Consider the following 19,155-nt stretch of genomic DNA (forward strand, 5'->3'; position numbering starts at 1 on the left):
TATAGTACTACCAGCACAGGAAACGGCTCTTCAGTGGGGTACCTGGCAGAGTGCTATAATACTACCAGCACAGGAAACGGCTCTTCAGTGGGGTACCTGGCAGAGTGCTATAATACTACCAGCACAGGAAACGGCTCTTCAGTGGGGTACCTGGCAGAGTGCTATAATACTACCAGCACAGGAAACGGCTCTTCAGTGTGGTACCTGGCAGAGTGCTATAATACTACCAGCACAGGAAACGGCTCTTCAGTGTGGTACCTGGCAGAGTGCTATAATACTACCAGCACAGGAAACGGCTCTTCAGTGGGGTACCTGGCAGAGTGCTATAGTACTACCAGCACAGGAAACGGCTCTTCAGTGGGGTACCTGGCAGAGTGCTATACTACTACCAGCACAGGAAACGGCTCTTCAGTGGGGTACCTGGCAGAGTGCTATAATACTACCAGCACAGGAAACGGCTCTTCAGTGGGGTACCTGGCAGAGTGCTATAATACTACCAGCACAGGAAACGGCTCTTCAGTGGGGTACCTGGCAGAGTGCTATAATACTACCAGCACAGGAAACGGCTCTTCAGTGGGGTACCTGGCAGAGTGCTATAATACTACCAGCACAGGAAACGGCTCTTCAGTGGGGTACCTGGCAGAGTGCTATAGTACTACCAGCACAGGAAACGGCTCTTCAGTGGGGTACCTGGCAGAGTGCTATAGTACTACCAGCACAGGAAACGGCTCTTCAGTGGGGTACCTGGCAGAGTGCTATAGTACTACCAGCACAGGAAACGGCTCTTCAGTGGGGTACCTGGCAGAGTGCTATAATACTACCAGCACAGGAAACGGCTCTTCAGTGGGGTACCTGGCAGAGTGCTATAATACTACCAGCACAGGAAACGGCTCTTCAGTGGGGTACCTGGCAGAGTGCTATAATACTACCAGCACAGGAAACGGCTCTTCAGTGGGGTACCTGGCAGAGTGCTATAGTACTACCAGCACAGGAAACGGCTCTTCAGTGGGGTACCTGGCAGAGTGCTATAATACTACCAGCACAGGAAACGGCTCTTCAGTGGGGTACCTGGCAGAGTGCTATAATACTACCAGCACAGGAAACGGCTCTTCAGTGGGGTACCTGGCAGAGTGCTATAATACTACCAGCACAGGAAACGGCTCTTCAGTGTGGTACCTGGCAGAGTGCTATAATACTACCAGCACAGGAAACGGCTCTTCAGTGGGGTACCTGGCAGAGTGCTATAATACTACCAGCACAGGAAACGGCTCTTCAGTGGGGTACCTGGCAGAGTGCTATAATACTACCAGCACAGGAAACGGCTCTTCAGTGGGGTACCTGGCAGAGTGCTATAATACTACCAGCACAGGAAACGGCTCTTCAGTGGTACCTGGTGCTACCAGCACAGGAAACGGCTCTTCAGGCCTGGCAGAGTGCTATAATACTACCAGCACAGGAAACGGCTCTTCAGTGGGGTACCTGGCAGAGTGCTATAATACTACCAGCACAGGAAACGGCTCTTCAGTGGGGTACCTGGCAGAGTGCTATACTACTACCAGCACAGGAAACGGCTCTTCAGTGTGGTACCTGGCAGAGTGCTATAATACTATCAGCACAGGAAACGGCTCTTCAGTGCCTGGCAGAGTGCTATAGTACTACCAGCACAGGAAACGGCTCTTCAGTGGGGTACCTGGCAGAGTGCTATAGTACTACCAGCACAGGAAACGGCTCTTCAGTGGGGTACCTGGCAGAGTGCTATAATACTACCAGCACAGGAAACGGCTCTTCAGTGGGGTACCTGGCAGAGTGCTATAATACTACCAGCACAGGAAACGGCTCTTCAGTGGGGTACCTGGCAGAGTGCTATAATACTACCAGCACAGGAAACGGCTCTTCAGTGTGGTACCTGGCAGAGTGCTATAATACTACCAGCACAGGAAACGGCTCTTCAGTGGGGTACCTGGCAGAGTGCTATAATACTACCAGCACAGGAAACGGCTCTTCAGTGGGGTACCTGGCAGAGTGCTATAATACTACCAGCACAGGAAACGGCTCTTCAGTGGGGTACCTGGCAGAGTGCTATAATACTACCAGCACAGGAAACGGCTCTTCAGTGGGGTACCTGGCAGAGTGCTATAATACTACCAGCACAGGAAACGGCTCTTCAGTGGGGTACCTGGCAGAGTGCTATAATACTACCAGCACAGGAAACGGCTCTTCAGTGGGGTACCTGGCAGAGTGCTATAATACTACCAGCACAGGAAACGGCTCTTCAGTGGGGTACCTGGCAGAGTGCTATAATACTACCAGCACAGGAAACGGCTCTTCAGTGGGGTACCTGGCAGAGTGCTATAATACTACCAGCACAGGAAACGGCTCTTCAGTGGGGTACCTGGCAGAGTGCTATAGTACTACCAGCACAGGAAACGGCTCTTCAGTGGGGTACCTGGCAGAGTGCTATAGTACTACCAGCACAGGAAACGGCTCCTCAGTGGGGTACCTGGCAGAGTGCTATAATAATACCAGCACAGGAAACGGCTCTTCAGTGTGGTACCTGGCAGAGTGCTATAATACTATCCAGCACAGCTCTTCAGTGGTTTTGGGTACTGGCAGAAGAGTAATACTACCAGAACAGGAAACGGCTCTTCAGTGTGGTACCCGGCAGAGTGCTATAATACTACCAGCACAAGAAACGGCTCTGCAGTGGGGTACCTGGCAGAGTGCTATAATACTACCAGCAAAGGAAACGGCTCTTCAGTGGGGTACCCGGCAGAGTGCTATAATACTACCAGCAAAGGAAACGGCTCTTCAGTGTGGTACCCGGCAGAGTGCTATAATACTACCAGCAAAGCAGAGTGCTATAGTACTACCAGCACAGGAAACGGCTCTTCAGTGGGGTACCTGGCAGAGTGCTATAATACTACCAGCACAGGAAACGGCTCTTCAGTGGGGTACCTGGCAGAGTGCTATAGTACTACCAGCACAGGAAACGGCTCTTCAGTGGGGTACCTGGCAGAGTGCTATAGTACTACCAGCACAGGAAACGGCTCTTCAGTGGGGTACCTGGCAGAGTGCTATAGTACTACCAGCACAGGAAACGGCTCTTCAGTGGGGTACCTGGCAGAGTGCTATAGTACTACCAGCACAGGAAACGGCTCTTCAGTGGGGTACCTGGCAGAGTGCTATAGTACTACCAGCACAGGAAACGGCTCTTCAGTGGGGTACCTGGCAGAGTGCTATAATACTACCAGCACAGGAAACGGCTCTTCAGTGGGGTACCTGGCAGAGTGCTATAATACTACCAGCACAGGAAACGGCTCTTCAGTGGGGTACCTGGCAGAGTGCTATAATACTACCAGCACAGGAAACGGCTCTTCAGTGTGGTACCTGGCAGAGTGCTATAATACTACCAGCACAGGAAACGGCTCTTCAGTGGGGTACCTGGCAGAGTGCTATAATACTACCAGCACAGGAAACGGCTCTTCAGTGGGGTACCTGGCAGAGTGCTATAATACTACCAGCACAGGAAACGGCTCTTCAGTGGGGTACCTGGCAGAGTGCTATAGTACTACCAGCACAGGAAACGGCTCTTCAGTGGGGTACCTGGCAGAGTGCTATAATACTACCAGCACAGGAAACGGCTCTTCAGTGTGGTACCTGGCAGAGTGCTATAATACTACCAGCACAGGAAACGGCTCTTCAGTGTGGTACCTGGCAGAGTGCTATAATACTACCAGCACAGGAAACGGCTCTTCAGTGGGGTACCTGGCAGAGTGCTATAATACTACCAGCACAGGAAACGGCTCTTCAGTGGGGTACCTGGCAGAGTGCTATAGTACTACCAGCACAGGAAACGGCTCTTCAGTGGGGTACCTGGCAGAGTGCTATAATACTACCAGCACAGGAAACGGCTCTTCAGTGGGGTACCTGGCAGAGTGCTATAGTACTACCAGCACAGGAAACGGCTCTTCAGTGGGGTACCTGGCAGAGTGCTATAGTACTACCAGCACAGGAAACGGCTCTTCAGTGGGGTACCTGGCAGAGTGCTATAATACTACCAGCACAGGAAACGGCTCTTCAGTGGGGTACCTGGCAGAGTGCTATAATACTACCAGCACAGGAAACGGCTCTTCAGTGGGGTACCTGGCAGAGTGCTATAATACTACCAGCACAGGAAACGGCTCTTCAGTGGGGTACCTGGCAGAGTGCTATAATGCTACCAGCACAGGAAACGGCTCTTCAGTGGGGTACCTGGCAGAGTGCTATAATGCTACCAGCACAGGAAACGGCTCTTCAGTGGGGTACCTGGCAGAATGCTATAATGCTACCAGCACAGGAAACGGCTCTTCAGTGGGGTACCTGGCAGAGTGCTCTAGTACTACCAGCACAGGAAAATGCTCTTCAGTGGGGTACCTGGTTTGCTGTATCTTCTATGTCTAGGTTATTCACTTGAAATGTTGTAGAGGTGCAGTAGGACAAGTAATGTGCTGGCTGGTCGCATATAGAAGCATTGTTAAAAAGACGTCTCAAAGACCAAGGTGTCCTAGCAGCACAAGGGTCATCCCTTTCTTCGAGGTGGGGTTGCTGTTTTTCTTATTCCCCTCACACACAGGTACAGCACCTTCATATTTTGCAAGGGACTGCTCTGGCTGCTCTTTGAGTGAGATTCTCACTCATTAAAATCATTCGCTGTCAATCCTGGGATTCTAGCAGGGGTGCTGATCCACTCCACTGCAAGATGACTACTCAGATTTTTTCAAGTTTCAATGTGACTGCCTCACTCTCAGGGTCTGCCTCACACACCTCTGGGTTTACTTGGCAGGTAAGACAGCGAATGAATTAAACGGCAGACTCAGGATCAGAAGCACTCAAAATTATTTCCTGGGGATCACCTTTGGGGTTCTGTCTGTTCAATACAAGGTGTGTTGCTCTGGGCTCATGGTTGGGCTTGACAACAGCAGTGCTATTCTGCACTTCTCTCTCTTTCCACTAGAGTATGTTGGAGCAGCGTCACCCATAAACAGCTGCTTCCCAAAAAAGTCTCTACCAAGAACATCAAAACATTTTGAACGAGTTTTTGAAGATGTCATGGTTTTCACACATATTTAAATGATTGATCTCAGAAGTTTGTTAGAGTTTTAGAAGAGGTCATGGTTTTCAGATATTAAAATGATTGAACCCAAAGCACCAAAAGCTGCAGGTATTGTTTGATTTAATTTAATTTTGAGTCACTGTAAGTACAAGAGATTCTCTCAACAATTATTATAATTATTATAAATAGTCTCCTACTCAATGCTGTTGCTGAAGCTCCCTCTGTGCTTGTCCTTCTTGACCTAACAACTGGTTTTGACACCATAGATTATGGCATTCTTCTTGACCGCTTTCAGAAGTATGTTGGAATCTCTGGAACCTGTCTCTCCTGGATGTCCTCTTACCTGTCCAGATGTGTGCAGTCTGTTTTTTTATGCTGAAAGCAGTGGTGTTGCAAACCCAGTCACTTGTGGTGTCCCCCAAGGATCTGTTCTTGGGTCCCTTCTCTTCAATATCTACATGCTTCCCTTGGGTCACCTCATCTGCCCACACAGCCTCATGTTTCACTCCTATGCTGGTGACACTCAGCTCTACTTAAAACTCGACTCTGGAAGCCCCTGCCATGGTCCAGCTCTCGGCCTGCATTCAAGACATTGTGGCCTGGATGTCTGCCAATTTTCTTCAGCTGAACACTAACAAATCTGAACTCTTCTAGTAGGATCTAAAACTCAAATTAAGAATCTCAATATAGCTGCCCTGAACCTCCGATACTGTCTGCTGCTGCCTTCTCCCACAGTACGAAGCCGTGGTGTACTTCTGGACAGCAACCTCTCCTTTGAGGCCCACATCTCCTCTGTGGTCAAATCTTCCTTCTACCATCTTTGAAACATCTCCAAAGTCTGTCCCTACCTTTCCCTCCCAGATGCGGAGATACTTTGTCATGCATTTATCTCCTCTCGACTCGACTACTATGACTCTTTATATGGTGGTCTCCCGGCACGCACCATAAACCGACTGAAGCTAGTTCAGAATGCTGCTGCCAGGATCCTTACCAGATGCAAAAAACGTGATCACATCAGCCCCCCACCCCCCGTCTTGTCCAGCTGCACTGGCTACCTGTAAAGTTCAGGATTATGTTCAAAACTCTCCTGCTCACTTCCTTCATCACACAGGTCCCGAGTACCTCCTCAACCTGCTGACTCGCTATGTTCCTGCCCGCAAGGTCCTCTGAATCTGGCCTGCTTCTTATCCCCAAGCAAAAGTGCACCACTCTTGGACAACACTCGCTTAGCTTCATGGCTCCGACTCTTTGGAACTCTCTCCCAGCTTTGGTGCGTGACGCTCCGAGCGTCACACGCTTTAAATCAACTCTCAAGACCCACCTGTTCTCTTTTGCTTCCCATGCTCTTTAAGCCTGATATCTGCTATTAGCTGCTGGTACTATTTCACATATTATGTTACTATCATGTATTATGCACTTTCCACTGTATTTAATGTACTATTTCAAGTATTATGTTACTATCATGTATTATGCACTTTCCACTGTATTTAATGTACTATTTCAAGTATTATGTTACTATCATGTATTATGCACTTTCCACTGTATTTAATGTACTATTTCAAGTATTATGTTACGATCATGTAATACGTACTTTCCATTGTATTTAATGTATTATGCTTTTTTTTTTTTTTTTACTATATAGCATGTATTATGCATTTTCTGCATTTGAAGTATTTTAGATTGTCTTGTTTGTACTACAAGTGCTTTGTGATGGTGGTCCACGATGAAAGGTGCTATATAAAATAAAGATTGATTGATTGATTACAACGTTACTGTCTTCGAAATATACTGAATTATTACACTCAGACATAAACACAAAACATTTAACCTGTTGCTAAGGGTACAACATGTTTTTTTTCTGAAAAGACCAGGAAACCTATAAGAAAAATGTTTGCATCCTTGTAATGATAAAACACCTTACTCAAAATCTGTCACTGTCCTGTGTTCCCGTGATTAGCCAGCAGTGGGCATTATAGTATTATTCCGTGTGTGCACCGCATGAATTGGCCGGCAGATGGCGAAGCAGCCCGGCAGCGCTGCGTTGGCGGATTGGGAGGAGAGACCGATCCCGTTCCATTCTCCAAGCGCAGGGACAACATGGCGGAATAGGAACTGTGGCGGAGACTTCCCCGGATACAAGCAAAACTACTGGACTCTGGATATTACTGACCCAGTGCATTCATATTATCTGTGACTGGATATCTAGGGCTCCCCATATACAGAGGCCGAGGGGGAGAGGCTGTGCGTGTACAGCCGTTGGAGCCATATTCTCCCCGTATTTTTCCAGGGGTGTGGAATTGGTGATTGGGAGAGAGAAGAGCTGTCCGGGAAAACATCTTCTCCCTTCGGATCGGGAGCGGCGGTGAGTCCCTGGAGCTTCATGCACGCACATACCGCGATATACTTCAAACATACATGGCAGTACATTTATAATAACAACACAGCGTCTGCAGAAATACATATCTAGCACGCAACGCATGAGGGAGGGAGATGCGGGGAGGCGCTAAATAATGTGCGACTACCCAAATAACAATATGTAGGACAAACATAAAAATAACTATAGTTGATGCAAAATAAGACTCCTAGATACACCACATGTAAACGCGCATCGGGAACTGGTCGGATAGCTTGTATTGTTTATACGGGTCGGCTATTAGCGCATCAGGAAGACAGACAGAGGGGGCGCTCAGATTTATCAGTATAAAAAATAAAATACAACCCCCCCCCCCCCCCCCCAAAAAAAAAAAAAACGCCTTAAAAAGAACTGCACAGACCACCAGCATGTCTGTTCATCAGCACCGTGTTTATATAGTCAGCTAAATTACTCACTGCATTAAACCCAGGCTGTAAAAGGGATGTTATATTGATAACCACGAACGAAACCTCTTAAATCGTTTCCAGACACTTTATTATAAGGGTCAGCCCACCTCCATCGAGCGCCGGGGAAAGGCCGCTGTGTGTGTGACTGCTTTGTTTTGGGATTGCGTGAAATGTAACCATTTTGTATTTATGCAACATAATAAACACTCGTCAGCCAGCACCGGGTTTATTGCAGGTTAAAATGTTACCAGGTATTGAAATACTTTATTGTGGAAATAGGAATATTGTGCTGCCTGACGCGACAAGCCGAGTTCCGTCTCTGTACTGGTATTATTAAACAGGTCGTCTAGTTTGCACAGATTTCCTTCTTCATCTTTGAACATATAGAGGGTGATGACATCAATGCGACGTTATCAGTGCTTACTTTTAAGACATCGGTATTGCCTCACCTAACAACGTTAAGAACGGGTATGTAAGAAGTCTCTCATTTTTAATAAAATGTAGCAGAAATGATACAGGTGTTGAAAAGGGAGTGTCAGTGTGTTGTAACTCTGGAGACGCCATCAGTAGCTCCCCATACGTATTAATTTAGAAATAGGTGGAAACCTCGTGTTGAAAGGACTCCAGTGTTGATGGAATGTTTCCTGGAGGTGGCGAGCCAGTCCTATTGAGACCCAGCTGTGCCATGGACCAGGGCAATCCTGCACTTGTGATCTGCTCTGCTTAAACTACTTAAACCTTGGCCTCCTGAAGTGAAGGGCCAGTCAACCCCTGCCCTGGTATTTCTGACTGTGGCATTCCTTAGTTAAAGTCACATACTAATGTGACAGAGTGGGCTAGTGATTGAGGGACTGGGAGGGAGGCAGTGTGGGCTAATGGTTAGAGTTGAGGGACTGGAAGGGAGGCAATGTGTCTAAACTAGGAAAGATAATGTTTCACAATCAAAGAGTCCAGGAGAAAGAAGTTCAAAGGGACTGGGTCTGATTATATTTGGAGCAGAGGAGGCAGGCAGACAGGAAGGAAGGAAGGAAGGAAGTGTTTAATCTAATTCATTCAGTGTCTTACCGGCCAAATAAACCCATGGTGTGAGGCGGATCCTGGGAGCCAGGCAGTCACTTTGAAACTTTGAAAATCTGAGAAGTCTTGAAAGCAGCTGGACTGGCCAGAGTTTATTTTTTGAGATATTTACAAAACTTTACAGTCCATATGTCACCAATTTCACATTACAATCTGATTATATTTTATTAAACCACACTGCAAGTGTTATATAATGTATACTTTTGTGCTGCAACTGTAAGAAATTTAGTCGTAAAGCTTGTTTTGAGAGCTTCTGCCAAAAACCCCTGATTTCTAATCTTGACATGTGTGACGTCAGTAGAGGAAAACACGAACCGTGTCAAAAATACATTTAACCTAAGATAGGTGCAAGGGAATGCATGGCATGAGAAAGTAGTGTATTCTGTGAAGGATAATCAACGAGTTCATCAGCACAGTGCAGCAATCACTTCATACAACACGGAACACAACGAGTTCATCATCACAGTGCAGCAATCACTTCATACAACACGGAACACAACGAGTTCATCAGCACAGTGCAACAATCACTTCATACAACACGGAACACAACGAGTTCATCAGCACAGTGCAGCAATCACTTCATACAACACGGAACACAACGAGTTCATCAGCACAGTGCAGCAATCACTTCATACAACACGGAACACAACGAGTTCATCAGCACAGTGCAACAATCACTTCATACAACACGGAACACAACGAGTTCATCAGCACAGTGCAGCAATCACTTCATACAACACGGAACACAACGAGTTCATCAGCACAGTGCAACAATCACTTCATACAACACGGAACACAACGAGTTCATCAGCACAGTGCAACAATCACTTCATACAACACGGAACACAACGAGTTCATCAGCACAGTGCAGCAATCACTTCATACAACACGGAACACAACGAGTTCATCAGCACAGTGCAGCAATCACTTCATACAACACGGAACACAACGAGTTCATCAGCACAGTGCAGCAATCACTTCATACAACACGGAACACAACGAGTTCATCAGCACAGTGCAGCAATCACTTCATACAACACGGAACACAACGAGTTCATCAGCACAGTGCAGCAATCACTTCATACAACACGGAACACAACGAGTTCATCAGCACAGTGCAGCAATCACTTCATACAACACGGAACACAACGAGTTCATCAGCACAGTGCAACAATCACTTCATACAACACGGAACACAACGAGTTCATCAGCACAGTGCAGCAATCACTTCATACAACACGGAACACAACGAGTTCATCAGCACAGTGCAACAATCACTTCATACAACACGGAACACAACGAGTTCATCAGCACAGTGCAGCAATCACTTCATACAACACGGAACACAACGAGTTCATCAGCACAGTGCAACAATCACTTCATACAACACGGAACACAACGAGTTCATCAGCACAGTGCAGCAATCACTTCATACAACACGGAACACAACGAGTTCTTCAGCACAGTGCAGCAATCACTTCATACAACATGGAACATGGAGGCTAAAGCTTTTGTTTGTTGGTTTCTGGCAGGTCCACATTTATTTTTTTCTCTCTTGTAAAGCACTGGTACACAAGTTTCCAATGACAGCTGTTCATGAAGACAATCAAGTAAGTGACCATTAATTCATGTTCCCCTGACAACAGCGGAACCATTGAGAAACCGCAATACTTTTGTTTTTTATTTTTTTTACCAGCCTTTATTAAACAATTTCTTACTGTTTACTTTTATCAAAAATACATTTTTAAATATCTGCATCTGTAAGATACTTGATACAGATATAACAGTGATTAGCAGAGATTGTTTTTCTTACCCTGTTCACTAGTGCTCAATAGGCTATCCACTGCGCAGAATCAGTTCTCTGCAAGTGTTGCATTTTTTTTTTCAGATGTCAGATATTTTTATTATTATTATTGTTATAATTATTATTATACAATATACCGTTATCAAATAAACTGTGTCCCAAAACTACCCAAAGAAAGTAAACATGCACACGGCTTTCATATTGCTGACTTGATAAAAGCAATAACTATAAACCAGTACACATACACTGCCTGCTCAAGATTTCTGATGCAGGAATCAAAAGAATGAATCCACTCTTGCAGCTTTTTTAGGTAAGCTTTTGATTTTCGATGGTATCTTTAAGGTAATGTTCATGTGCACATTACTGGGTAAGGGTGTCTGCCAATAAATAATAAAATTCTGTGCAGTTCACAAAGAGGTCAGGCCTGTTTAATTTCACTAAATCAGGGAAAGTGTGTTTATTTCATGAATGAAGTTGAGAGCTATACGTGAAAGTCATCCCAGCCCTGTAATATAAACAAAGCTTTATTATGGGAAAAGGTAAACACTGTTTGCAAGATATAAATGGTACAACAAACCAAATGTAGAAATACACTTTTTTTAAATTGCCATAAATGAACTGCCGACCTGCAGACAAGGGGGCGTGTCGCTCGCATTCCTCACACCAGTGTGGTTATTACCTCCTACTGGAGCTTCAAAACAGTTTGGAGTCGGGCCTCAAACCACTTATTCTTCCTCCCCACAATTTCTTTCATACACACCGCACTCCCGCTGTCCTTATTGTAATACAGACTACTCAATACGTCAGAGAAATTCATAATGGATGCTTTTGCAGTCTGAAGCCATGTATATCTCTCCTCTGTTCCTGGTATGTGTTCCCCTAGTGAGATCACGCCAACTTCGTGCATCATCGATGCGTTGTTGGTATTTTCCATAATTATTGATAGTTTCACGTCTCTTGGTGCCATAAAATTGATCATGGAGATTTAATTTCTTGCTCTTTGTGAAAGTAAACCAAGTACGACCCCAAAGCCAAAAAATGATTTTCTCTGTGAGATCTTTAACTCTGAAGTTGTTAATAACAGTCTGATGACTCTCTGTCTCGGAGTTTGGGGCTGAGATCTGCCTGCTGCGTTTATCTTGCAGTCCATTCCTGCTCTCTCTTCCTGTCCCAGTGTCCCCCTCTTCACTGGACCCACGGATATACAGACACTATCCAGTTCTGTCATGCTGGGACACATTTGAACAAGCACTGCTTGAAATGAGCTTGGTGTAGCGATGGAAATAAGACTCCACTCCAGGGTTTACTGCAGCTTGATAAGGTAACAAGCTCAAGTGTGTCTTATTAAACTCAGTGTAAGGGAGTGGAGCAAACTGCATTGCAATTGGAGTCTTATTTCCATCCGTCTGTGAAATGTTTCAAAGCAGGGTTTTTTGAGCACACGTATGTATGTATGTACAATATATGTGTGTCTGTGTGTGTGTGTGTGTATAAAAAAAAAAATAATATATATATATATATATATATATATATATATATATATATATATATATATATATATATATATATATATATATATATATATATATATATATATATATATATATATATATATATATATATATATATATCTACACACACACACACACACTCTGAGTGTACAAAACATTAGGAACACCTGCTCTTTTCATGAAATAGTCTGACGAGGTGAACACATGTGAAAGCTATGATCCCTTATTGATGTAACCTGTTAAATTCAGTTCAATCAGTGTAGATGAAGGGGAGACAGGTTAAAGAAGGATTTTTAAGCCTTGACACAATTGAGATATGGATTGTGTATGTGTGCCATTTAGAGGGTAAATGGGCAAGACAAAAGATTTAAGTGCCTTTGAATGGGGTATGGTAGTAGGTGCCAGGTGCACCGGTTTGAGTGTGTCAAGAACTGCAACGCTGCTGGGTTTTTCACACGCAACAGTTTCCCGTGTGTATCAAGGATGGTCTGCCACCCAAAGGCTCAAAAGAGGCCAAAGGAGGCTGACACGAATTGTGCACAGCAACAGATGGGCTATAGATAGTCAACTGACAGTCCAGTACAACATTGGTGCCGAAAGACCCATAAAAGAATGCACAACTCGTCGTACCTTGACATGAATGGGGTATGGCAGTCGACGACTTGGAAAAACATTGCCTGGTCTGATGAATTCCGGTTCCTGTTGTTTCACGCTGATCGGAGGAGTAGGGTGTGGAGAAAACCACAGAGTACATGCATCCATCATGCCGCGGGTCAACACTGCAGGCTGGTGGTGGTGGTGTGATGGTGTGGGGTGTGTTTTCATGGCACACATTGGGCCCCTTGATAAAACTGGAGCAACGTTTGAATGCCACAGGATATCTGAACATTGCCAATCAGGTGCATCCCTTCATGGCTGCAGTGTATCCATCTGCTAATGGATTTTTTCAGCAGGATAATGCCCCATGCCACAAGGCTAGGATTGTCCAGAAATGGTTCCACGAACATGACAGTGAATTCAGCTTACTGTAGTGGCCTGCCCAGTCACCAGATCTCTGTCCAATTGAGCATCTGTGGGATGAGATGGAACAAGCTATTCGAAGTAGAGATCCACTACCAGCCAATTTGACACAACTGTGGGAAGCAATCGAGTCAGCATGGGCCAGCATCCCTGTGGTACTCTTTCGACACCTTGTAGTCCAAGTCCCGACAAATTGAGGCTGTTCTGAGGGCAAAAGGGTGTGCAACTGAATATTAGGAAGGTGTTCCTAATGTTTTGTACACTCTGTGTGTGTGTGTGTGTATATATGTATGTATGTATGTATGTATGTATGTGTGTGTGTATATATATGTATATAATATATATATATATATATATATATATATATATATATATATATATATAATATATTTATATAGTGGATAATATATTATATATATATATACATATATATATATATTTTATTACATATATGTTACTATATATATTACTATTATATATATATCTATATGTGTATATATATATATATATATATATATATATAATGTATATGTATGTACTGATCGCAGCCCCTGTAGTAAATCAGTTAGCCAGCATTAACCCATGACACAGTGTTACTATATTGAGAAATTGAGACAATCATCCATAAATATCTGCGATAGCGTCTGTGTTGATGTTCTTCATGTTTCGTTTTCTAGAGCGACAGCAGAAATTCAGCAGTTTTGCTTGTGCATTCCCTCTTCACCCTCAGGAAGTGCAGTGTGTGTAACTTTAAATATCTTGGTTTTGTAACACTCGCAGCAGGTTGTGAAGTCTGATGAGCCGCACGGTTTTGGTTCTTTTATCTGTTCACCGATTTGGAAGGTTTTATTTCCCTTTTTCCTTTTGTTTTTTTCTTCATTTTATCAGGATAAGTCAGACTGCTCTTGGTGACTCATTCTTTCAGCTGTGTTGTGTAAGACAGCGAATATTTTCCTTACTGTGTGCTGCAGGGTTTGTGAGTCAGATCATCGCGTGCACTGCATGAAAATACTCTGTGCTTTAAATCAGTAAAAAAAAAAAAACTTCTGCATGAAACAGTCATGACTACAAGGATAAGACTCCCATTGCAGAGCAGTTTGATCCGTTCCTGGTTTTACAAGGAGTTTAATAAGACACATCTGAGCTTATTACAGTGCCTAATGAAGCTTGTAGTAAAACCTGGAATGGGTGAAAAGCAGTAAGTATTATTTCCATCCCTATGAACACACTGGACTTCACGGTAGGCAGAATTGATTCCAGGTCGTAGTGTTTCACTTACTTTACTAAATTACTTGGGATACTTGGTTTCGGGCAGAGTGGGTTTTTTATTGATGCAAATAGCTGTTGTATTAAGATCTGCCTCTCTACATTGAATAGATCCCAGTTCTGAACGAGTGTGTCTTTGTTACAATCTAAATCTATTTCCAAAAAAATTGTTGCAACATCTTGTACAATCTCAAAAAGGCTCAAATCCTAGACAATACATTTCTTGTGCATCTCTTCCTCTTACACAGCATCAAGCCTGCACACTAGTAATTTAAATAAAAGCTACTGCAAAGTCATTGAAAAGAAAAACCTGACGCAAGTTGAAATCCAAATGGTTTTTTTTAGTGGACTGCAGTACGGTGCTTATTCTCATTCAAACATTGTAAAACTAAATATGTTGTAGATTTCCAGGCAGCTGCGATGGAGTTATTTTTGTTTCCTACAGTAACTTCTGTCTGCAATGCATTTTCAGTTTCAGAAACAGCACTTTTAAATCCTGATGGCTTTGTATCTATAAGGTGCTTGTTGTCTACAGTGTCTCTGTTAGTAAGGTGCTTGTCTATGTTGTCTGTATAGTTGAAGCTGTTTGTCTATAATGTCTTTATCAGATAGGAGGTTGTCTATAATGTGTGCGCTGTTGGGATGTGTTCCAGTCTGCCTGCTCTCTGGTCTCTGCTCGCTGGTTGTGGTTTTGGAGAGCTGCAGGTTTGTAATTATGGCTCCCTCTCTGGTTTCTGGGCTTGGGTTGTGGAGAGGAAACGGTCACTGCTGGTTTCTCTGAACACAAATGGAGAGAGTGGCAAGAGAGTCAGTCTGGGTTCAGACACAGTGTGAGCTGTTCAGACTTGTCTCGCAATGAAAGAGCGAGGAGAAGAACCGAAATACTCAGCCTGAGGGCGAGGCAGAGCGTGGAACCAGAGGCTGAGAGAGAGAAGCAAACGGAGTGTGTGTGTGTGTGTGTGGGGAGGGATGGGGGTGTAGGGTGTCTGTGTGTGGGGGAGTGGGGGGGGGCGCACAAACACCCCTCCACACACCCCCCCCCCCGCAACCAAACACCCTCCACACACACCCCCCCCCCCGCACAAACCACCCCTACACACACCCCCCCCCCGCACAAACACCCCTCCCACACACACACCCCCCCATCAACAAACACCCCTCCACACACACCCCCCCACACAAACACCCCCCGCACAAACACCCTCCACACACCCCCCGCACAAAACACCCCTTTCACACCCCCCGCACAAAAACACCCCTCCACAGGTGTGTGTGGCACAAACACCCCTCCACACACACCCCCCCGCACAAACACCCCTCCACACACACCCCCCCGCACAAACACCCCTTTGTGGGGAGGTGTGTTGTGCACAAAAACCCCTCCACACCCCCCCCGCACAAACACCCTCTCCAAACCCCCCGCACAAACACCCCTCCACACACACCCCCCCGCACAAACACCCCTCCACACACACCCCCCCGCACAAACACCCCTCCACACAACACACCCTCCCGCACAAACACCCCTCCACACACCCCCCCAGGGGGTGGTGGGGGTGTCCACACACACACCACCGCACAAAAAACCCCTGTGTTGTGGGGGAGTGGTGTGTGTGTGTGTGGAGGTGTGTGTGTGTGTGTGTGTGGGTGGGTGGGGGTGGGGAGGGCAGGGCGTGCGTGTGCGCAAGTGAGTGATGGTGGGAAACGGGAAGACAAAGTGGCTGGGAGAGGGATAGAGAGAGAGAGAGAGAGAGAGGCTGGGGCAGAGGGAGTGGAAGAGAAGTGTACATGAAACACCATGCATTAATGTGGACACAAGCTTTATACTTTACACGTGGGATACGATGCATAGCGGTTCAGATTAATAATGTCCCTGGCGTGTATGAGGAGCAGAGCTGATGGAGCTGTTTTAGCTGATGGACAGTACTGTTGCAGGAAGTCACCAATACATACCTGTCTGCAATAAACAGTGGCTGTCCAGCAAAGCACAGCGCTCTGACATTCTCATTAACACAGTCATTCTGCGATCTCTTTTTATTAAAACACATGTAAAAGCAGCATAATGAATTGATTGTCTCTCAGTTCACTTTCTTGTTTTAATTTAATGTGTTGCTTATTTTTCAGTATGTTCTTATTTTATTGTCGGTGTGAACATGTACCTCAATGCGTTAGTATTTGCAGCGCTGTGCATCCTCTGCCTCACCTGATCCACTTCTGCTATTGTTGCTTTTTGTATTCTTCAAAACATTCATTTTCTTTTGAATATTCATAAACTGATTTATGTTTTCTCTCCATTCCTCATCCACTAAAAATATTATATTTTTGTGCAAGTATTTCAATTTAGTTTTGCATCACGCTAATAGTTACTATGCCCAGCAACTGCTACAATAATCAGACTCTGATTGGCCGACATAATCAGGTGATATGTGTTTGTGAAGTGACAGAGAACCACGTTTGAACCTTTTCTCATCCTCTGACGTCTAAACCTCTGCTGTATCCTAGGATACAGTGTAGGGCTGTTTTATTACAATGTCAGATTCAAAATAAAATGGCATTTTAATCAAAATATTGTGTAATTCCTAAAAAATAGTACCAGTAAAATATAGAATAATAGAATAAGAAAAAACGGTAAAATGTCCTGACCTGATAGTTAACCTGCTGACTTAGGTGATGCTGTGATGAGAATCTGTTCACTCAGTGCAGATTTACCAGGGGCCTGATTGGTCAATCTCTTGGCACCTGCTGTGCCTGTTCATTTCATTAATGCATATAGGCTGTTCTCTTAGTCGGAGAGCACTGTATAGCTGTACAGGGTGAGTTCTGAAACCCAGGACTGGGTGCAGCAGGCTTAGTATGAGTGAGTTTCAAACTCTGCACTGATCACAGTCACTTGAGCTCCTGGTGCTTACTCTAGCTGTTGAACAGAGCAGGAGGAGCAGGTAGTAATTCTTAAAATAGAGATTATCTTTCTGCATTCTCCATGCATTAGTAGCCTCCCACAGAACACAGTGATTTGGACTGCTGCATTTCCTTTCAACACCAGCTGATTGCTTTGAACTCCTCTGTTCTGTATTGAGTGGGTGTGTGTGTGTTTGTATTTCATGGTGCTGCTGCTGATGAGGATATACTGCATTTCATGGTGCTGCTGCTGATGAGGATATACTGCATTTCATGGTGCTGATGAGGAGATGCTGCATTTCATGGTGCTGATGAGGAGATGCTGCATTTCGTGGTGCTCATGTGGAGATGCTGCATTTCATGGTGCTGATGAGGAGATGCTGCATTTCATGGTGCTGATGAGGAGATGCTGCATTTCATGGTGCTGATGAGGAGATGCTGCATTTCGTGGTGCTGATGTGGAGATGCTGCATTTCGTGGTGCTGATGTGGAGATGCTGCATTTCGTGGTGCTGATGAGGAGATGCTGTCTTTCGTGGTGCTGATGAGGAGATGCTGTCTTTCGTGGTGCTCATGTGGAGATGCTGCATTTCGTGGTGCTGATGAGGAGATGCTGTCTTTTGTGGTGCTGATGTGGAGATGCTGCATTTCGTGGTGCTGATGTGGAGATGCTGCATTTCGTGGTGCTGATGTGGAGATGCTGTCTTTCGTGGTGCTGATGTGGAGATGCTGCATTTCGTGGTGCTGATGAGGAGATGCTGTCTTTTGTGGTGCTGATGTGGAGATGCTGCATTTCATGGTGCTGATGAGGATATGCTGTATTTCATGGTGCTGATGAGGATATACTGTATTTCATGGTGCTGATGAGGAGATGCTGCATTTCATGGTGCTGATGAGGAGATGCTGCATTTCATGGTGCTGATGAGGAGATGCTGTATTTCATGGTGCTGATGAGGATATACTGTATTTCATGGTGCTGATGAGGATATGCTGTATTTCATGGTGCTTGTGCTGATGAGGATATACTGCATTTCATGGTGCTGCTGCTGATGAGGATAACATGTAGTAGTGGAGATGCTGTATTTCGTGGTGCTGATGAGGAGATGCTGTATTTCGTGGTGCTGATGAGGAGATGCTGTATTTCGTGGTGCTCATGTGGAGATGCTGCATTTCGTGGTGCTGATGAGGAGATGCTGTATTTTGTGGTGCTGATGTGGAGATGCTGTCTTTCGTGGTGCTGATGTGGAGATGCTGCATTTCATGGTGCTGATGAGGAGATGCTGTATTTCATGGTGATAATATCCATTATAAATCCAATGCAGCCATATTGATGTATTAATTTATATTAATTTCATAATGTTTCGCTTTTTAGGCGTAAGCATCGGATGAGATACGAGATTACACCCTACAATAATCGAATATAACTAGGGTCTGAACTTCCAAAAAGTTGTACTAAAATAATATTAAATAATATTAATTAATAAATATTTTTATAAATTTATTAAATTATAATATATAATTATATAATATAATAATTTTAATTATAAATAATTTATATATAATATTATATATAATAAAATCTAATATATATTAATTATATTTAAGGTGCTGTTTATCTTAAATATTTAAATTTTATTAAATATTATAATAAAAATTATAATTATATAA

General features: G+C 44.5%; 1 protein-coding gene across 5 annotated transcripts in view; it reads left to right on the forward strand.

The window, feature by feature from the left end:
* The first annotated feature begins 7,142 nt into the window (after positions 1-7,142).
* Positions 7,143-19,155, forward strand: part of LOC121307246 (receptor-type tyrosine-protein phosphatase alpha) — a 44,537-nt gene continuing 32,524 nt past the window's right edge. For 3 of the 5 annotated variants that reach the window (XM_041239401.1, XM_041239427.1, XM_041239411.1), the window contains exon 1: positions 7,155-7,454. The gene's annotated coding sequence lies outside the window, so the exon portion shown is untranslated. Of the gene's footprint in view, positions 7,455-8,361; positions 8,381-19,155 lie in introns of those variants that run through there. The other 2 variants (XM_041239461.1, XM_041239420.1) reach the window with 2 other exon arrangements.

This window comes from Polyodon spathula, chromosome 2 (assembly GCF_017654505.1).
Source record: "Polyodon spathula isolate WHYD16114869_AA chromosome 2, ASM1765450v1, whole genome shotgun sequence".
Taxonomy (NCBI): domain Eukaryota; kingdom Metazoa; phylum Chordata; class Actinopteri; order Acipenseriformes; family Polyodontidae; genus Polyodon; species Polyodon spathula.